We start from the raw sequence: 22,835 nt of genomic DNA on the forward strand, positions 1-22,835 counted from the left end.
TTAAATCGAAATTTAAAGGGTGAGGTTGTTCACCCCTTAAATGGCAGCCCTGCTCCACAACCTTCAGATTGGAAGCTGCGCACCCTAATTCTGTGCCACGACCGGCTGGATCGAGTGGACGAAGATGGCTCAGAGTGGCCATGCGTGTGCCACTGGGACAGCTCCACTGAGGTCCTGGGTTCTCATCGAGGCAGCTTCAAACCAGCTTCCGAAGTGTCGTGAGTTGAAGGCCTCAGTTCTCGGAGATGGGGGGGGGTAGCGTTATTATATAAATACATGAGATGATTGGCACGCGGTGAATTGCTCTCGACACAGCATGAACGAGCACTGCCATGCGCTGTGTAAGAGAGCCCAGTTAAATTGACTCCAGAAGTAGTGCTGTGGTGTCATCTTCCGCGGCTTTTCCCCAATGTGAATTAATACTCTGCCTACACAGAGGAAGTTCCTGTTGAAGGTCAATCCTGCACCTCACCTTGGCGGTGTCCATCCGCGCCCGTGCCTCCGCTCGTCCGTGACCTCGTGTCGACGTGCGATGCACGGCAATCGTGCACCCAGGGTCCCTTTTCTACACGAGCCGTGCCATCACACCCTCGTCGCGTTCTCCAGGGTGAGAAACCACAAGGACCTAGGACTTGAACCTTCTGTGGACTGGCGTGGCACTTGAATGCAGCTGTGCAGGCGTGGTGTGGGGGGAATTGTTTATTTGTTTGTTTTCATTGCGTGCCCTGATGCATCTCGCCATGTAGGATTACGAATTCCCTCCCGACTGACACTCGACACATTTAATTGCGTTTTGCTATTTTTGGTATCATTAAAGAGGTGTTATTTTTTTACAGCCGACATTAGTCTCTATATTTCGTCCGTGGGTGAGTGCCGGAAAGACCGCGTGAGTGGATATGCCATGATCAATCCACTGCTGAATGAAGGCCTCCCATAAGCCACGGCCATCGCACGCTTTATCCTGTGATGTAACAATCCACCGAACACCCGCACATGAGCTGATTTCATCACTCCGTCTCGGATGTGTTCCGTTCCTTGGTGGCCACTCCATCATTATTCTTGACCATCGGCCATCATCCCTCCTCGCCACGTGTCCCACCCAAGCCCTTCATCCCTTCTTGCTACGTGTCCCACTGAAGCCCATTTTATTGTCTTAACAGTTTGAAATGATTGGTTTCTTTACCCTGCATATGTTTGCTCATCCGTGTGATGCTGCCTGTCGTAATTCTAAGTTAGTTTAATTTTGTTGTCAATTACCTTGTTTCTGAACCGCATGTCTCGCGGCAGGTAGTAGGCACTGACTCGCAGCTTTGTTCTTCAGGCACATAGCTGATTGATGTAAGTGAATACGTCGTCGCATCGACCACACATTGCATTCAAACCTTCGTTTTGAAAATGCAGCACAGAGAGTAGCGCACGTTCAAGCGTGGTTCACAATCTCTGGCGTTTTTTAAAATGCAATTCGCATGAAGGACGCTGTGCATACAAAATAAAATTGTCATTATTATTACACAGTGGCTGCAGGTTGGTGGGATGATAAGGCTGCTTTATGGTTATTTTCAATATCTTGCCTTTCGTTTTGCTATGAATAGTATTCCCCCCCAAATCAATAATATGCAATAAAACTTTAATGGGCTTCACTGAGGAGGCAGGAAAGGGTCTCTTGGGGAGACAGATGTGATCCCCACGAGCACACATCAATCTGAACAGTGAAGGGCTTCTGTTTCGTAGGACACCGCGTGCCTCCCACAGCACTTCCATCGATTCGCGCAGGGCCACGGCTCGGTCACCAACGTTTTAAAAAATATATATATTTGAACAAATTTTGGTGAATAAAAATGTGACGAGAAATAAAAACATTTACAATGTGCTGAGACGGCCGGGTTCAAGACGCGTGGGGCGAGATTCGGTGATGACTCGGCGCATTCAAGATAAGTTATTCATCATCATCATCATCATCATCCGATCCATGGGCAGATGGCCCGTAGGTGTCCACTGCACATTTCGTCATTTGTTTCCACTTTCCTCTCTGTCTCCTGTGCCAATACGCTCAGGAAGTGGCCACGACTTTCTGGCACCGATCTCTCGTGATGTCGTCGTCAAGCGATTCTCTCTCAGGTCTTCCTCACTTTCCGATTCCTACCACTATTTTTCCGAACGGCAACAACGCCAACAACAACAAGAACGCACGTTCAATTGCCCAGTTGTTGTCCATCCTACACGTGTGTGTCCGAACAGTGGCGGCTTCCTTCTCGTCACTGCCTGCATCAGATACGGTATTAAGCACGGCCAGAACACTTGGGCTGGAACAATTCACTCCCCTCTTCACGAATCAGTGACCCGTAGCAACCCGGGGCCACGAATGCCGTCCACAAATCTATTCTTGCTGTGATCCGAGTTGTTGCACGGAGGCTTTAGAGCGGCATGGATACGTCAGCAGGGGGCAGTGCATCAAAATACATTGTTGCAGTGTACCATTCTACAATGTTGATTATACTCCCTGCCTCCACCAACCCACACTGACCAGTGCGGTGAAGTATGGTAAACAACAACAACAATATTTGGCATTCGCCACTAAGTGGCAGTGACGTCACCATGGCACATGTGCCAGTCTAAGTGCACCCTGAGGCCACATTAAGTGTCGCAGGAGGTCACAGGACAGACTCCACCCCCCCCCAGCTGTTATGGACTGACTGACTGAGATGACTGACAGATGCATGGCGACGCGCTGCATGTCATCCGCCCGACGCTCCGCTCGTTGTTGTGAGCGTCGCTCCTCAGCCGCCCCGTGGGGTGGGGACGCGCTGAGCGACAATGACGGAGCGCACGGCGCAGGGAGTTGGCCGAGGGAGTTGAGAGGGCCGGGTGATGATGATGGGGTGGGGGGGCTGCATCAGCCACGGGACAGCACGGAGGGTTCGCCTGTCCCAGCTCGTGAACGGTGAAGTTCTTTCCCGTATTCTTTGGGTCTTTCGGTAAAGTCACGTAGATAGGTTCAAAGAAAATAACAAAAAAGACGACGACGTTTCGATCACAATACAAGCGATCGTCTCCTCTTTCCTCCTGATGACGAGCGCTTGTGTTGCGATCGAAAAGTCGTAGTCTTTTGTTTTTTTCTTTTAACCATCCACGTGACTTTACCGAAAGACCCAAAGAATATGAATTCCTGCAGTCACGAAAGCTTTAAGTCAAGGTAATTTCCCATAGTTAGTTAGCGCTGCTCTGAAAAATATCCTGGCAGAGCAGTCCTTGATCGCACCTCAAGAACAATTTCAGGGAGACCAACATACGCTCATTGATATTCAATCCACAAAAGTTAACTTGATCTCCTGCTCAAACAAACCGCGAGGTGATACTCGTCTCCAGCTTACAAGGTAGTGGGCGGACATTCCACATTCACATGACAGAGCAAGTCACGGAACAGCGCAAGTATTTTAACAATACAACAAAAACCAGAGGATTGAAATCAATGGCAACGGTCCTCAAACCCATCACTAAACGCAGTCTTCATTCTGCTGGCTTGGTAGAACGTGGAAATACATTGAAGTTAAATAAAAGCACAGCCCTGCAATGGCTTGCTCACAACCACTGCTGGTGGAAGGGCATCCACCTGAGCAATCGAGAGACAGAGACCCGTACTGAGGGTACGTGGGCCTACTCTGCCATGGGGCCGTCCATAAATGATGTCACGCGATTTTGGACGATTTTTGACTCCCCCCCCCTCCTTTATCACACGGCGTCACAAAAAGTCAGACCCCCCCTCAAACTGCACTCTGATGTGTTAGGAAAAAACATTTATTAAAAAGTCGATTTAACTAAGTAGAACGTGTTGTCTATATTTATTTAAAGTTGCGCATTTTTATGTGATGTCACATTTGTCAACCCCCCCCCCACCTCGTCACACATCGTCACAAATGTCTGACCCCCCCCCCCGCCACCAAAGGTGCGTGACGTCATTTATGGACGGCCCCCATGCTGACCAGTTCTCCTTGGGCGAAGGCGGAGTCCGGACGCACAGTTCACTCGACACTGCTCGAGAAGGGCGCGCGACCATCGTGAAACGTCGAGTCAAAGCCTGGCCACTTTGTGGGTTCCCGAGGCGAGTGCGTTGCCAGCTAAGCCGCAGCAAGAACATTTTGCTGTGGTTTTAACACCTGATGATGATTGCTTGTGTTGAAATCGAAACGTCGTGAGAATTTTTTCGTTTTATTTTATTATTTTATTGTTTCCCTTCTACGTGACTTTACCGAAAGAACCAAGAATATGAATCCCTGCAGTCACAAAAGCTTTAAATCGAGATTTGAAGCATGTTTTTTTTCGGGGGAGGGGGGGGTCAGAGCTTTGTGACGTCATATTTGAGGGGGGGTCTGACTTTTTGTGACGCCGTTTGACGATGGGGGGGAGGGGGTCAAAAATCGTCCGAAATCGCGTGACGTCATTGATGGACGGCCCCTAACAACAGTAAACAACAAGTGAACGCGTCGTCTCATTTCAAAACAAAACTGCGTTGAAATGGCCGCGGATGTAGGGGACGGGGGAGGTTTGCCGTTAACGGCGGAGGGAGCCGTGGCCCTGCTGCTCCGCGTCGTGCGATCCCCTTCGCGATCGGTGGCGGCGTCCCTCGTGGGAAGGGGGGGGGGCGCACGCTCGATTCCGAGGCGCGGCGCGCTCCTGAATGATTCAGGGGGGCGCGGAGATTTTGACGCCGCCGCCGGAGGAGCTCGCATGCATTTTTAATGCCGCACTTTACTTGGAAGGCATCTTTAAATTGCCGGGGGGATGAAACGAGCGTTGTATCTCTATGCACTGCGCGTATGTGTGTGTGTGGGGGGCGGTAGTGTAGCGGTTAGCTGGTCGCGCTTTGAAACCCAGCGACCCGTCTTCGATTCCTTCTCACGGCCAACACCAGTGACAATTATATGGAACCAGTGTTGGGCCTGCCCTAGGTTTACTCGGCCTCAAAATGAGTACCTGGTGTGTGTAGACATTAGCACTGGGGAGACAAAGACGGCCGGGCGTGGTGCTGGCCACCCACCCCTTCGTGTGTCGTGCCAGCCTTCATAGGTGCTCGTTAACAGCACCTACCCCAATAGTCTGTAAAGGCTATACGGGCAACCTTTGTTTTTGTCTATATGTATATACACATTTGTACGCGTTCATACGCATGGGTAGATACAGGATGTGGAAACACTTGACAGGTTGCGTGTGATGCGGCAAAGTATGGCCGCTCCCACCTCTTCCAATGTATCTTTTCAACATGGAAGAGAAGGCCAAATACCGTCTAGAGGGCCTCTCCAGACCTCCCTCAAGTGAACGCTCTTTCTCCAGCGGTGGGCGGTGGTGGCTATGCGCGTGGCCTTTAGTCCAGCAATGTGGTAAGCGAGGGTTGTTGGGTCACACAAATGTTGTGAAACTCCCTTCCCGTGAGTGTCGAGGTTGCCATACCCTGGGCTCACCAGGAGAAGGTGGTACAGCAAATGTGGACTGATCTCCATCTATTCCATCTGCACGCGATAGCGTGTTTCCCCTTTTCTTTGAGTGCTCCGGTTATTTCCCACCGTACATAAACACTCGTGAATTGGCTGATAACAACTTCAGATACAGAGGACTGCAGAGCTCGGGCAATTGCTGGCGCCGGCTCAACGCGTGGCTGCTGCTGCTGTCTTCCTGCTCGTCCGTGGCTCCTCCTGGCACCTCCAAATCGTCCCCTCTCTACGAGAGAGAGCGAATACTGTGCAGCACTTTACAAGTTTACATTGACATTATTATTAGACATACATATGAATGCATTTGAGAGTCATTTTTTTGTGATATAAGATTTTGCCCAATGTCAGATTATATTTTATATTTTAAAAAATTCACTAATAATGCGGTTTAACTTTCATTGTTTACGCACGATTATTTTGTCTTGTTAATAATTTGAAACATCGTTTTATTTTGTGACGTGAAGTTCAAGCATTGATCCTATATTTATTTAAACGTTTTTACGTTTCGAGCGTGAGTAAGCAGCTCCACCACTTGTCGTCAAAACGACGCCGCGAGAAGCATTTTCGGCGGGGAAAGCCAAGAGGTGACATCATTTCAGATCTAAAATTAGATTTTTCGGATCGATGTGAAATTTCATATCTCTGCCTGATATTCCGATTTTTTTGGAGTAATGCAAAATGAGGAACGCATCCCCCATACAGTATATACACATATATATCACTGTTCGAGGAATATACAGCGTGCACCATTGGGAGTGGCGGCATAGTGGTCCAAACGCTGCACAACGATCCAGGCGCAGTGGATTTGATTCCCGGCTACGCACGGCATCATGGCCAGTTATGTCTAAACCCTACGCATATGAGGCTGAAGAACTCAAAGCCCCACAAAGATGGGTTCAATCCACTGCTCTGTTGCCTTCTGACCTCATTTTCAGCCCATTCATATAACATTTCAATGTTATATGAATGTATATACGCACAGGAACACACACAGGTCTATGCCCTACTCGAGAGTAAAATTGATACCACGTGGTGTCACGCGTCGTACTGACAGGCTGACCATTGCTCCCTTCCGCCATGGAGCGACATTTAGTCGATATCCTGCGATAGTGGCCACGAAATCCACAGGAGCCGTTGCCAGAGACGCGTAATAAGCGAGGCACGGTAATAAGCAAGGCACGTGTCGCTCTCAAGGTCAGCGGCTCGAGGTCTTGACGGCAACAACAAAAAAATCACACTCAAATGACCCCTTGGGGGGGGGGAGCACAGAATGGAAAGCAACGGCAAAATCAAATCGTCAATCACTCACGGCCTTCTTTCTAACGTCGATACGTGTACAAGTCAATTCGCTCCAGATGCGTCCGCGCGGTTTTATTTTTTTAAGCTGGGAATTTCGGAGGCATTGGGAGGGGAAATTGCCATTTTCCTCTTTTCTTTGGGAGCTGCTTTACATATAAATATGCAGTGCAGTGAAATTGGATGGTAATGGGCCCTAAGATGCGACCGGCTCTGACGTTGCCTCGTGAAGCATTGGCGGCGCGCGTGTTAATTAAACCGAAGGAAGCAAAATCTGAGAAGTCGTAAACGTGTTGGCAATGCCCTTCCAAAATATTCTTTGGAAATTGTCTTTTTTTTTCAATTAATTCAACTGTTGTCGTTTCAGTGATGACAATGGATACAGACACAATAAAATAAAATTAATATTTAAAAAAATAATAATGTGGTTTTGCTCATGTTGGTGAGTCAAGTGGTGCTCATCGCCATTGGCAGTCCTAGGCCGGTGGTGTAAATTCCATATTGCTATGGCGGGGACCCAGTGTCCGAAATGGCCACTATTGATTGACTACAATGTGTTCGTCGTCATTAGGGGAGGAACGATGGATGCGTCGATTCTTGCGCTTGCGATAACACGCATCGAATTGCGCGTGTAAGAATTGATGTGCTCCTATGCATATACTGTGTGTTGTACGTGACGAGTCCGTAACAGCCGCAGCTGCTCGAGGCGCTGCTATTCACTGCAAGCGATGTTAATTAAAGGTGTCGAATTGAAGCGTTGATTGCGGAGAGTGACAATGCACTGAAAACTTAAGGAATCATTACGCCACTAATACACTGCCGACTCAACACGTGCGTCAATGACAGTGGCCTTGAGAGGAAAATATATGATAGGCGACGTTTCGGGCAATGGTTCTTCTTGCCCGAAACGTCACCTATTATATATATTTCCTTTTAAGGCCACGCAAGTGTTATTGACGCACCACTGCCAATGGAGGAGCAGCATCATCAAATTAATTTGTTTCATACACCGCCAGCTACTTTTGCCTTCCCAGTGCTGATAATGACATCAGGTGTTCATCTAAGACTGAGTCAACCTAGGTGACACAAAGCCTTGCATTGCCGTTGGGTGGGCAGGTTCAGCCTAACTCATCATGGAGAGCCACGTGTTTTTTGTTTATTATTATTTGGGATCACCAGCATGCTATGTACAGCTACCGTGAGGTGATAAGGGCGAAGCAGACTGCAGCTAAACTATGGGGCACCAAATGCTATTGCAACATTGAGAATGGAAATCAATCAGTATTGGCTGCTTCAATTATTTAGGTGTAAAGATATACGCCTGGATGTATATCTGAGCTGGACTAGGTAAAATTTTACATGAGACATCTGTTAGTGTACATCAAGTGCTGGTATTGAGGATAGACTGTCCCTCATTTCCAGCATGGCTCAAAGCCACCAACGGAGATGACAGCATTGATCATCAACTCAGTAGGGAGACTATTTGAGATGATGGGCTGAGTCAACCCAACCGGGATTTGAAACCACAACCTTCTGATTACAAGCCGCGTATTCTACCGCAGCGCAACCTGACTGTTCTTACTTCAGTAGAGCCCAGAAAGGTTTTTATTTTATTATTATTATTATTCAATACATTGGCCCTGGCTCTCTCTTTGCCGTGATGATAAGCAGTCCTCTTACATTCTGGTAGTGCAGCCACAGGTGAGTTTAACACACCGGGCTGTCGCGAGCAATATTATCAATAATTAAGGTTTTTTTGGGTGAGATCGCGTAAATATATATGTTTTGTTAACCTGCTACCATCAGGCAATTTGCTGGCAAATCACCTGATGAAGCTGGTTGTCATCACCAGCGGAACGTCGAACTCAGATTTGTAAACGTCGTGGGTTTACTCTCCAACACACTGGTGTCCTGAAGTAGTGACTAATTGGCATGTTTTGTTTACGTGACAAACCTTACTCATTGGCTCCGTTGTGTGGTGGTGGGTTGACGACACATTTATATTTACGCGATCTAACCCAAGAAGAACTTTACTATGGATCGACACAGGTGAACGACGACCAGACACGACTGCCGATGATCCGTGGGCCGATGATCTTGCCACTCTTGGATAGAGTCTGGGAACATCATCATCACCATTTCATTGTTTAATGAAAACTTAGCCAGGCGGTGGTGGCTATCCACGCCTGTAATCCAGCACTGGAGGTGAGGGGTTGATGGATTACACACATTTTGCGAAACTCCCTTCTCGTGGGCGTCGAGGTAGTGCCATACCCTGGCTTGCCAGGAGGTGGACTCCACCGTTCCATCTGTGTGGGATAGAGTGTTGCCCCCTCGCATGCGTGGGGTTTCTCCGAGCGCTCCGGTTTCCTCTCACATGTGCAAACTCATTCCTTGTGGTTTCTCGTGCCTCCGAGTCGTTCGTTTTCTCTCTTTCTCACGTCGAAAGCGAGCGGATGCAGTGCGCAAAACGAGGTGAATTCACCGTAATTGTATTACTTCATTAGAGGGGAATGGGTTTATTTTTTACTTATAAACTAAATTTTAAGTCATTTCTTGCTGAGATGAGAATTAAGGATGTGCTCATCTCCGGATTAGATCCCCGAGCCATGTTGAAAATTCCACATTTATATGACGGGGCAAGTCTATCCATAGGAAAACAACAGTTGATTTTCCCACAAAGCCGGTGCTCAGATCTCATCGCATTGTGAGTGTGAAAAAGACTTCTCCAGTACAAATACATATTGTGATTCTGTGTCTAGTGTAATATGTCCATTAGTGTTCAAGTATCTCTTTTTAAGGCACTACACAGAAGTTAATGGCGGTAATATAATTACCATTGGTTCTGCTGTAGGTCTATTTTGTTAATATAATACAGGGGCATAGCATTCTTCTTCAAATGAATGGCACTTTCTCTCTCTTGATATTATTGGGTAAGGTTATTGCCGAATTATGAATTTTTCAGAGATTGCATTTTATACAAGATTAGATTACATATTTTACGAAAAAATATGCCCTATGTAACAGTTCGATCAAAATGTAATCACAATTTTCTTTGAAATTTTAATCTGTAAAGGTGGAGACTAGCAATGCTCAAATTGCATTCACACAATGCAACTGAATTAATGGGATTTTTATGAGATATTTTCTGGCGTATCAGCGGATTAAACCGATTTTAGAAGACAACGAAATATAAAAAAACTATTTAATTGTAACATCCGGACTATTTTGGAAACAATTGAAAACCAATTTGCATATAATAGTGAGTCAATGGTCTCAAACAAATTATAATTGTATGAAAAACCAAAATGTAGAATTTTATTTTATTTGGCACAGACCAAGCCCGGACATTTGTTTCAATATGCCCATGTCGATCAAACCGACGCAGTATACGGCGTCAAAGTTCAACTTCTGCCACCCGAACACAAACTCCCGGACTGTCTGGGTCACCCCGGACAGGTGCGATGCCATCGATTAACGATATTTCAAAGTAACGACCCCCCTCCAATAGGATCCCCATTGTTTCTATTAACGATACATTTTCGATGAACGATATGCGTTTTACGATATTATGCGGCCCCGCCAATTTCGGCCAATCGGAGCGCTCCTAAGTGGACTCGGCGGCAGATCTCAGCCAATCAGCGATGCCCCTTTTATGAGCGTTTTGAGAGCAACTGGCTGCTCGCTTTTAAATGTTTGATGTTGTGTTGCTTATGGAAACAGCTCTCTTGAATGCTTAGCTCGTTATTTATCCATGTTTCTATTAATATTAACGCTTCAATGTGTGTTTATTACGTTCATATATAAAACAAATGCTTTTATTGCATATTATACATTATGTTATCATGGTAAAAAAGGTCGACTTCCGATCGTCTTGGAACAAATTAAGCCTCTAATGTGTATTTCCTACCTTCCAATGACGATCATTTCGACGAACGATTGTTTTCGTAGGAACCAGTTAATATCGTAAACCGAGGGATCACTGTACAAAGGTTCTGAAGATTAAAACAAAACATCCGCTGAAGTTCCATGTGCAAAAAAAATATTTTGGGCGGACGTATAAGGGTGCACATCTAACGTGGATAGGAGTGACTTCAGAGGTAGTGGAGTGATATATAACACTGTGTAACACATTTTGTTTAGTTCCTGGGTAGTAAGTGTTATTTCCTTCTTCTTCTTTAGTGCTGCCTAACGGCGTGTGCGACTTCACGATGATATTGGTCCCGGTCTAGCACGGCGTGTAGAGTTTGTGCTGTTGTTAATTGTAGCCATGTTTTGATGTTACTGAGCCATGTCGTTTTTGGCCGTCCTGGTCGTTTTTTCCCTTCGATTTTTCCTTCCAGGATTTGCTTTAATAGCTGGTATTTGTGGTCGTTTCGGGCAATGTGGCCTAGGTAGTAACACTTCCTGCTAATGATGGTCTTCAGCAGTTGCCTGTCAGTGCCCATATCTTGCAGAACTTGTGTATTGGTGGTTTTGGCTGTCCATGGGATTTTCCTAAGTACAGAAAATGGCTATTATTCCCCGCAAACTTTGCTTTTGTGACCAGGACATTGATATTTAGAAATGTACCTATTTTCAATGAGAAAACGGACGAATTTGTGTCTTTTCGTTCACATAAAGTCAGAAAAACAACAACAGGAATCAAAATAAACATGCATTGATACTAAAGTAATACAAAAATGACTACAAAAGAACGAAACGTTTTTATTTTATTTTTTTAACCTATCTACGTGACTTTACCAAAAGACCCAAAGAATATGAATTCTTGCAGTCACGAAAGCTTAAAGTCAATATTTAATCTCTTACACATTAGTCATGGGTGAAGTATTTTTGTAGGATGGCACAGAGGGGAAAAGAGAGCCATGAAGTTCGCTATCCCAAGAATTTGTCGGGAACCCACTGACCACTCAAACAACTTCTGCATGGTGGACCCTTCCAAACATCGCACTGGCAAGAATGCACCTGCTATCACGTATCCGGACCTTCCTTCATCCATCGCCCCGGTGCTACACTGCCATGAGCTCCCCATACCCACTCCTCCGGAGAGAGAGCAACCATCTTTAGAAGAGGGCAGCAAGTCAGAGAGCGAGAAAGACATTGTAGATCCAGATGACAATTTCAAAGGTGGAGCTGAGGAGAGAAACCCATACTACCCCAACCAAAAAGACCTCAACGACTTTATCAGAGATCTTGGTCTCAACAAGTCCAATGCCGAGCTTTTGACGTCTAAGCTCAAGCAGGGGAATATGTTGGATGAAAGTGTGCAAGTCGCAGATCAGAGGAAGTGTCACCAACCTTTTTGCAGCTTCTTTACCCATCAAGATGGGCTCTGCTTCTGCCACAATGTGACCAGTCTGTTCGAGACAATCGGAATCGTCTGTAACCAGAATGAGTAGCACCGCATCATTGGCAGCTGATCCAGGAGCCTCAAAACCGTACTGCTCCATAATGGTAACAAGTACCCGTCTCTTCCACTGGCTCACTCGGTGCACCTCAAAGAGGATAACAACAGCATCAAGACCTTGCTGGACGCCTTGAAGTATGATGAGTACTCTAATGCGGTTTTACCAAGTTTCCCTGCTATCTTTGCCTTTGGGACAGCAGGGACACCAAGGCGCACTACCACAGGCGAGACTGGCCACAGTAGACCGAGTTCTGTGTGGGGAGGAACAACGTCAAGTGGGAGCCACCGGTGGACCCCCGAAAGGTGCTGATGCGACCACTGCACATCAAATTGGGCCTTATGAAACAATTTGTCCGAGCTGTTGATAAGGAGTCGGCAGCCTTCAAGTACCTTCAAGACTTTTTCCCTAAGCTGTTTGAGGCAAAGGGCAAAGCCGGTGTCTTCGTCGGACCACAGATAAATAAGATCTTGGAGTGCAATGAATTCCCCAAGAAGCTCACGAGTGTAGTGAGTTCAATGGAGTCGCAGATGTATACTTGGAGGCAACACATGTATTTAACTCCAACACGCGGGGTAACTTTCCCATAACAGAATAATAACCTATGGTGGTGACCACCAGGCTAACTACACTAATTACAACGTAACTGCTACTTTGGACCGAGACCACAGCTCGGGTTCAGGTCCACGTGTTGGAGACTCATTGAGCGGAGAACGTAGACGAAGGTTTCTTCAGGATGAACAACAACGCCGGTCCCTCTGGGGACCCGGCTTATATTTTCTGCAGCGTGGCTGGCTCCGTCCTTGGCCATGACCGCCTTCCAGAATCCTCGGGAAGGATCTGGATCCCAACCACGTGACCCCCCCTAGCCCCCACTTGGCACCCCTTTCTAGATTTAACTGGTCACGTGTCCTTTTGGGTCAACCAGAGTGCCATGGCCTTTTGTAACCTCATTCCTATGGCCGGCACTCCCACACCCTGTCCTGTAGGGTTGGCACTGCACGCCAAGCGTGGTGCCATCTAGTGGTGTCAAGTAGCGCTCACCGTGCCTTTCTAGGGCCGGCACTGCACAATGACATCCCGCGATGTCACTACTCTAGTAAGGAGAAAGCGGTTTGGCACAGCTTTGTCGCAGTGGTTCGTGGCTTCCTGGGAAATCACAAGGTCGAAAACTATGTGGAGCTGGTTGAGACTCTGGTGAAGAACTACGGCACAATGGGCTGTAGGATGTCCCTCAAAGTCCATATCCTTGATGCTCATCTTGATCAATTCTAGGAGAACATGGGAGCGTACTCAGAGGAGCAATTCGAGCGCTTCCACCAGGATATACTGGACTTTGAACGCCGCTACCATGGACAGTATAACGAGAATATGATGGCAGACTAGATTTGGGGACTGATTCGTGAAAGTGATTTACAGTATAATCGTAAATCTGTAAAAACTACTCACTTCTAAATCTTTTGTAGTAATTTTTTGCATTACTTTAGTATAAATACATGTAAATTTTGATTAATATGTGTTTTTATGACTTTATTTGAACGAAAAGACACAAATTTGCCAGTTTTCTTATTTAAAATAGGTAAATTAAAAAAATATCACTGTCCTGGTCACAAACGCACAATTTGTAGGGAATAATAGCCATTTTCTATACTTTTTAGGCATGATCAATTAGGAAATAACACTTACTACCCAGGAACAAAAATTGTGTTACATAGTGTCATATTTTGGGAAATGTTCGAGTGTGGCGTTTCATTGTTCACTGTGGTCAGCATTTGTATTTGCATCCCAAGCATCGTACCGCAGTGTGCTAACTGCTATACTGCTGCTGGTGGTAAACTTGTGTGTGTTGATAATGTGGGACGCGGCAGTGTAGTGGTTAGCAGGCTGCGCTACGAACCCGGAGACCCGAGTTTGATTCCCGCTCACGGCCGACACCGGTGACGATTATCTGAATCGGTTCTGGGCCACCCCTAGTTCGACCCAGCCTCAAATGAGTACCTGGTGCGGTGTGTAGTAACCATCGCCGCTCGGGAGACAATGGCGGCCGGGCGTGGTGTTGGCCACCCACCCCCTCGTGTGCCCCAAAGTGCCGGCCTTCATAGGTGCTCGCTAACAGCACGTGCCCCACCAGTCTGTTAAGGCTATACGGGGGGTCGTTGCCTTAATAAAAATAGAAATAACTGCCGAATAGCCGTGCAAGTTGCTGTCAGCGACCGCCGATTAAGGCTGGCAAAGTGCACACTCGGAGTTGGCGTGGTTAGCACCGCACCTGATGACTGAACATTATTTGCCCGTAAGTGACCTCTTATTTGATTCGATGCCTTTGTGCACCACGTTTCGTTATGTGTCGTCGACGCCGCGTTATCTTACTCGGCGCAATATCGTGGTTGTTGTAATTGTTACCGTAACTTGGAATGTGATGCTTCTCAGGGAAACTATTTTACCATTTGCGTTGCTATGCCTTATTTGCAATATGTTGTTTACTCATAATCTCAATTTATCTAAATATTTGTAAAACAAATTTGTAATATACCGTACATTATATGATTTGTTGCCATTGTTTTCTTCACTATGTATTTATTTTTATTGCGACCTGTTATGTATGCTGTGTTTGCCAGGAAACCGATGCTTTTTGTTGATGAAACCCGATTGAAGAGCTTCTTAACTCACTGGGTAGTTGAAAATTAACTAAACTGAACTTGACGCCTTTGTCTCCCTCGTATGGATGTGCAATCATTGCACCAGTTGCTCATTTACGGTTGTGTTGTCTTAACTCCGGGAGGCCCAGGACAAATTCAGACACTACGTGACACTCACACTAAACGTGCTTGAAAATCTAACCCAGGTCGCCAGGCTTTTATTGCAGTGTTGCAAATCACTCCCAGATATAATACATTTAGCCGATTGTGAGCGAGCGGAGATTTATGTAATTACGAATGATGTTCTGGATGGGCTAGACTGCTGTAATGTGACAATGAATGTAATTTATACTGAGAAACATTCGAACAAAAGAAAATGTGCGGCCTGAAAGTTTGTCGGTTTCAAATTGTTCTAAAATGGCTTCAAGTGTCTCACGCTCAACACTTAAAACAAAATACACGATCTGCATCGTCGGTGAACCGAGTAACGGGTCTCACGTAGAGTGTGACGCTAACATTTGTTGGCGACGACCGCTACCCGGTGAATGTCAGAGTTAATCAAAATCAGAATATGTATTAGTCCAGGAGGAATCCGATGAGCTATAAAGCTCTTTTTTCACAGATGTGTAGTACGGGTGGGTAAGAACGTTACAACAACAAACAATACAAAACCATGATATGAGTGCAAAGTACAAGAAAGGTAAACAAATCCCCTAAACACATACAAATTAAACGAAATCATCCCTATCCTACCAGACAAAGCTCATTGAGCTATTCACTTATTTTTCAGAAGCGACCTGGCCACAAATGATAGCTCAACAAGAGGCCCACCATTTGCGCATTTAAAGCAGCAACATAATCTCAACAGTCTCTAAACGCGTGTCTATAAATGTGGAGGGAAAAAGCGGAGGACCCTGATTCATAAACAATATAAATACTCGCACACCCGTTTTCTTTATAACTTGTTTACACCCTGCGTGCGTTTCTCCGCGGTCGTCGATTCGTATTTCACGCGAGGACAAAGCAAGCCCCACGTTGTCTTCCCATTCTACCCCCGAGTGAGACATAAACGGGGCAAGGTGCGCACGTTTCCTGCAACTTGCGGAACGCGGCGAGTGGCAGCAATGGGGCAAATAATGAGCATTCGTGTGAAAATCCCAAAGAAAAGCACGTTTTCTGACGTGCCGAGGCCAATTAGAGTCCGCCTCTGAGTATGAACCATCTTACAAATTACCGCCAATTATCACTGCGAGCACACGCTCTCAGGAAATCAATATCGCTCGTTCTTAACAGACATCGCACCACATTTAGAAACGTGCGTTGAGATTATTTAGATTATTTTGCTGCCATAAATTTCCGCGCGATAACCCACTTCTTTGAGCTATAATTTACGTTGCCAGGTCGCTTCTGAAAAATAATCTAACAGCTCTGGTCGGCTTTACTAGGTCATATAAAAATAGTTAAGTTTCATTTGTATATTTTTTCAAGTGATTTGTTTATTTTTTCCTATACTTTGCACTCTCGTCGTGTTTTTGTACTGTTTGTTGTTGTAACTTTGTGACCTGCCCCTACGGGAAAAAAGCTCTATAGCTCGTCGAATATCTCCGGTGTAGAAAAATTTAGATTCTGATCATTCTGAAACCTAAAGGCTCTCCTAAAACTGCCTCGAAATATATTGTCTTGTATGTACGTATGCTGAACTTCTTTCACACCGTAGGTTCCTGCTTACACAAGCACTGGTCTGGCATTGGTTTCCATTATTGTGGCTGAACCAGCAGTGATACATTCTACAATTCTCTTGGTGGGAGCCAGTTTCTCTGCAAGGAGAGTCACTGCAGTTTACACAAAGGAGTATTTATTTATTTATTTTTGAATACTGGCATAGGGGCTATAATGGGCTGAACCAACAAGGAATTTCAACATTTGTTGGTCAAGGCGCTGTGTGTCGCAACGCCAACCGCCCAGATTGTATCGCTATTGCATCCACGCTGTGTGGTCGAATCCCTCCTCAGGGCAGACATTTACAGTTCTTGTGATAAATATCTTCCGTCTCATTTTGAACGAATTCATATTTCACGAAAAAAAATCAGTGTATGTTGACCAATTGTCCTGCTCATCGTCGTCGTCATCATCATCGTCGACTTAAAACGTTCGTGACTGCAGGAATTAATATTCTTGGTTGTTTCGGTAAAGTCACTTAGATAGAAAATAAAAAATTATAAAATAAAAATAATACAAATACCTTCTTTTTTTCAATTTATTTATATTATTTTAATTGTATATCTACGTGACTTTACCGAAACAACCAATAATATCATCATCGTCGTTGTCTCCCCATTTGCATCCCGGATCTCGAAATGCAATTTTTGTCCCAACAGAGATGGCTCTAGAAACGTCCCAATGGAGGCAAGCGGTCCAGAAATGTCCACCTTTTAACTCAATAAACACGTATGTATTTTCTCTGGTAATTATGAATAAATTATCAATTTCAGAGTCTCAAGGGGGGGGGGGGATGATCAAACCCCCCATTCCCCCACTGCCCCCCTCCCTACCCCCATTGCCCCCCTCCCCCCTGGACCCACCATTGTGTTCCAATGGGTTATCTTAAACTTACAACGTTTCTTTCATGTAAGCCTTCCCTGCACCGACCCACATTGATCAGCATGGTGAAGGACGATCAAATAGCACACATGATCGATACGGTATGGGAAGCCTTCATCCAGCAGTGGATTGATGAAGATTTGTACGTTATTATTATTTTAGATTTTGATGCAAGGAAATGCACTTTGATCATTCCCGCCACCTTCGTTGCCTTCATATCACGCCGTGTGGGAGACGACACCACGGATCTAAATTTTGAGTCGTTCAAATCGTTTTTTTCAGCCCAATGTTTGGAACGCAACCCTCCTTAATGCCCTGCAATGCAAGGAGTTGGTGCGTGCCCGCCACCCAATACGTCCATGTCACCGGCGCGCCCATGGAACAACGTGCGTGTCGTCACGTTATTATTGTTCGTTGGTGGCTGGGGAGATACCGGAAACTCCCTCCACTTGAAAAATGTGCTGCAGTCAAGTGTGGCTGCCCAAATTGAAACCCGGGCTGTCGTCCATGACGCCCGGCTAATTGCTTTGGAATGGACATTAACGTGCGACGTTGTGGTGTAGCACTCCGCATCTTCACGTTGACAGTGAATCGCCAGGAGGGTTCACTCACAATTTAGGCGGCAGTAAATGTCGTGTAAAAAAAAAACCCGAAAAAGCGGCCTTTGATAATTTACCAAAAAAACAATTTCCACTATGTTTTACATGAAACAGATGTTTACGTTTGAGCTTACATTTGTGCGTATCCCCTGGTGATATCAATTTCATAGCTGCACCGTGATGCAATACTCATACAGCAAATTAAGCCTGGTGGCTGAATAGCCAAGCGGGCTGCTCGTGGCAGTGATCCAGCACGGATGAGATCCTTTGTTCGAATATAAATGGCCCAATAGGTAAATAAAGTTCAAGGTGCAGCCCTGCAATCGCCTGCTTATGCCGCTGCTGGTGGATTAACCTCCACTTGCGGAAGCCCTAGGGAGCCACTCTCGAAGGTGGGAGTACCGATGTTTCCCCCGCCAATCAACTAATTATGATGTAACCATTTATACTGCTGGGCAGACAGAAGAGGGGAGATTTAAGAAACTTCCACTATTATTTCAATTGGAGATCGAACCGGTGGCCTCTGGATTGCAAGTCCAGAGCGTTGACCATTACAGCACGGCAGCCATGCGTGATGATGAAACCAGATTCTGAAGTGGAGTTAGCTGATCAACTCCACTTGATAAGTTAATGTTTTCTTATTCTTGGTTCTTTCGGTAAAGTCACGTAGGAGGAAAATAATAAATAATAAAAATAAAGCAATAAAATTCTCACGACGTTTCGATTGCAACACAAGCAATCATCATCAACACAAGCAATCATCAACACAAGCAATCATCATCAACACAAGCAACCGTCATCAGGTGTGAAAACCACACCTGATGATGATTGCTTGTGTTGCAATCGAAACGTCGTGAGAATTTTATTGTTTTATTCTTATGATTGTATTATTTCCCTTCTACGTGCCTTTACCGAAAGAACCAAGAATATGAATCCCTGCAGTCATGAAAGCTTTAAATCGAAATTTAATGTGTTCTTGTTTACATAAGCTCGCAGGGAATGCGTTGCTCTGAAATGGAAAATAAGAAACGGCTACCATTTTCAACCTGGAAGAAGCCTCCACGTCCATAGTTGTGTCCATGCGCACACCCGGGTCCACTGGCAAACTCTCTTTAAATCATTGAAATGTGCAGCCATCGAACTGGACGTAAGTACTACGTACGATTTGGATGGCTGACACCCAGTAAACCACTGTTATTTGCATTTTTTCTCGTAATTTATGGATTAATCTTTTCGTTTTTCATTTGCTAAGTAGTGGGGTTTTTTGTATTAGCTGTGTAAGGGAATTACTAATTGATGGGGCAGCGTTGTGAGATGCAATTGCATGAATGACGATATATAAAATGGCATTATTATTACATCCAGGTTAGTGCTTAGGACAGGGCGTGCAGAAGACAGCTCGACTCGCGGAATGGGAATGTGACTCAGCCCATCAATCCTCTGACTCCAGTGAAACTTAATATTCAGCCGTGATGTTATCCACCTCTGGACGAAAGACTTCCCCAAGCCATTGTCATCACGCGTGGTTTTGTGATGCAGAAACAAACAAAAAAATCTGCGCACAAGCGGATGACTCGTTCCTCTTCTGCGGTGGGTGTTCGCCATCGGTGTATTCCGCATTCGGCTGCCACTCCCTCCTTAGTCTCAATCACAGCCATCAACTCTTTCTTGTGATGTGTCCAGTCCAAGCTCACTCTCTAATAAGTCAATATCATGTCTCTAACGTGCATATGCTCACTAATCCACGTGTCCCTGTTCCTCTCAGACTAACGACAAACATTCCAACCCCCTCCCATGCTTCTTTGCCACATCTTTCGGCAATTGCATTTGCTTTGTCACTGACCGTGTTACCAATCCGTGTCACAACAGGTAATAGACCACGGAGTACAATCGTATCATAAAAAAAATGAAATAAACCAAATCACCACGTTTGTTAGATTGAGCAACGTAAATCAGTGGATGCATCTCCATCCTCAGAATAGTCTGCGGTGGTGTTAAATCTCCATTGACGACCCAAAGTGGTGAAATCCCACATTGCGCTGACAGAGAGGCCAGTTTATATACATCGGAAACTAATTCCCACAAAGCGGCGCAAATTTTTACTGGCCTTGAGAAGTGTGACGTGGGCGAGTTGCGAGTCACAACAGCGATGACGATGATGATGACAACGCGTGCATACGTATTGCAATTATCCCATTAAAGGCATTTGGAACATGCATTCAGTCGGTGGCGCGGTGCAGTGGCTTGATGCTATAATGAGGCACGTAGGGTCCAGCGGGCGGCTCTACATATTTCGTCGGCGAGTTCACGCGCGCGCGGCTCGGCACAGCGTAACGGTTCGCAGAGGAGCCATTAGGCGAAGCAGCCGCAAGATTTATTCGACGTCCCCCAAGCCACGTGGTCCACATGCATTATTTATGCTCGTGATTTATGGGGCTGAGGAATACGGCATTAATCATGCCGGGCAGGCGAGAGCCTGGGCTCCTCGTCTGGGTGGCCGGGGAGATGAATTCTGTGGAGTCGAGTGGTCGGCGCGGGCTCGTGGTGCGAGCCAGTTTGAGTGGAGTCTTCATCATCATCATCATCAGCCATGATCAAGACACTGCTGGATGAAGGCCCACTCCGAGCCATCACTATCTCTCAATCTGGAAATGTACTACAAAGACAAAGCTTCCCGATGTAGCCCTTCAGGCTGATAGGGGAAAAGTGCTGTTAGCGAGCACCTATGAAGGCCGTCACCGCACACGAGGGGGTAGTGCGGCCAGCGCCAAGCCTGGCTGCCTTTGTCTCAAGAGTGTTGATTTTTTTGCACACTGCACCAAAATATTAATTTAAGGCCGAGTCAATATGGGGGAGGACCGGCTCGGATATTCGCCACTTACGTTGGCTGTGAGTGGGAATCAAACACGCAGGGTTCTCAGCCACTACACTACCGCTGCCCATTGCAATGTAATTATCTCCCCCAGCACCTGCACGCAAAGCCGATTTGATGACTCCCATTCCTTAGTGGACGACCTCCAGGGAGATATGCAGTATGCGGTTTTATTCCCGGTGGGGTTGAAAACTTACACGTGCGCGGTCATGGTGCAAGTGGCTGAGTTATGTTTTCTATAATTTTTGGAATGGTGTGGACGCAGTCGCGGTGTGGCAGTTTGTTTATAAATTAGTTTAATCGTTCCAGAACATCCCGAGTATTACCGCCTCTGCCTACGCAACTTAGTAAGGTGCCGAGCAGGCAAAGAGACAACATTATTACCATATAATCTCCGTCTGCTTTAGGGTGAACATCAAGATCATTGCGGGGTGGTTAAGTTGTACAGTAATCAGGAGAGTGTATTCCACCTCACCTTTAACATGTGTGTGTGTGGAGAAGATCACGGCGCTTTAGGTGAACTAGTAAAATGTTGATGCTAAAATTAGCAGCATGCTAGAGCGCTGTAATACTGTAATGGCCTTCCATAACAATCCCCAAGACATCAGCATTCCCTACACGCTGCACCTACTTGACGGGGAGTACCCCGAGGTGTGACGATCTGTTATTGGCGGCTGGGAATGAGGTGGCAGGGATGAGGTGGCAGGGATGAGGGGAGGAAATGGAAGAGGGGACCGTGGGGATAAAGAGGGGCACGTCGGAGGAGGAGGGACGTGAGGAGAGAGAGCTGTGGATGAAGGATGGAGCTGTGTGTGTGTGACGGAGGAGGACTAAACCGGCTGGAACCCTGACCTTTCTCGGCGTCTTGGTGACTTTTAATAATAAGTATTATAAAGAGTGTTTTGGGGGACGGGGTCAATACAAATCGTATACTTCCACGTGATATCAATATGCAGGAGTTAAATGCCAATGTCGAGCACTGCTCTCGCCACGAGAGGGCTGCAGGAGAGAGTTGTTTTGGTTTGCTCCTCCTCCATTGAAGGAGTGTGGTTGATGGTGTGGTTGATGGCTTTACTAATACTGGTAGCGACCCACTGGTTCCACCATCCCACAGAGGATTATTGTGTCCGTCCGTCGTGAAGGGAGGGGCTGGGTGGGGAGGGGAGGGTGGGGAGGGGCTGGGTGGGGAGGGTGGAGAGGGGCTGGGTGGGGAGGGTGGGGCTGGGTGGGGGGTAGGAGGGGTGGGGCTGGGTGAGTAGGGGCTGGTCACCCCGTGGTGCCCTTATAAAAATCAACGTTTAACCTACTCACGCCGGCTTGTGCCCACCCTCACAGTCGGGCATATTTGCGGAATACACCACGCCGCCGTTGACCCTGGCCATTGACCGAGCAACCCAACGTTTCTACCAGCTCCCTCCGCAGGAATGTGTTATGGTCCATAGTTTGAGTTGCATGGCCACAGTCGCACTTTGGCTTGTGTATTTAACTTTCCATTCATGAAAGAGATGTGTGCCTCGGCGTGTTGATGCCCTTATGTGGTTGATGGCTACACCGGTGTCGTCGAGGAATGTCAAAGGCAGCAGGTGCGATGATTGGGTCTCGAATGAGGTGTTTTGTCTGGACATCGACGTTGCTTCGCTCTGTCAGCGTCCCTCCGGATCTGGGCGAGGTTCTGGGATGGTGACAGTGCGATCCCAGAAGGGGGATCGGGACGTAAGTCGGTAGCGAGGTGTATTGTTGAGGTCTTAAATAAATAAAAGAAAAATAAATATTTCCCATATGCAGGCTCTTTCATAACACTGTACTGGATACAAATAAATGCCACAATGGTGACAGCGATACATATAATTCTGTAACATACTTTGCGTAACTGCATTAATTATAATTTATTAAATTGTGCCAAATGTATTGCAATATTACAACTTTACATGTTTAAC

The 22,835-nt window shown here is 46.3% G+C and overlaps 2 long non-coding RNA genes across 2 annotated transcripts; both read left to right on the plus strand.

Moving 5' to 3' along the window:
- Positions 1-13,864: 13,864 nt before the first annotated feature.
- On the plus strand, positions 13,865-14,890 carry LOC144723115 (uncharacterized). Its single transcript, XR_013586131.1, has 2 exons — positions 13,865-14,480; positions 14,806-14,890. It is a non-coding gene; the product is annotated as an uncharacterized LOC144723115 (long non-coding RNA).
- A 1,914-nt stretch (positions 14,891-16,804) lies between these two features.
- Positions 16,805-21,584, plus strand: LOC144723116 (uncharacterized). The gene is made up of 4 exons (XR_013586132.1): positions 16,805-16,975; positions 17,205-17,274; positions 19,016-19,173; positions 19,392-21,584. It is a non-coding gene; the product is annotated as an uncharacterized LOC144723116 (long non-coding RNA).
- The last annotated feature ends 1,251 nt before the right edge of the window (positions 21,585-22,835 follow it).

This window comes from Lampetra planeri, chromosome 16 (assembly GCF_965212315.1).
Source record: "Lampetra planeri chromosome 16, kcLamPlan1.2.h2, whole genome shotgun sequence".
Lineage (NCBI taxonomy): Eukaryota > Metazoa > Chordata > Hyperoartia > Petromyzontiformes > Petromyzontidae > Lampetra > Lampetra planeri.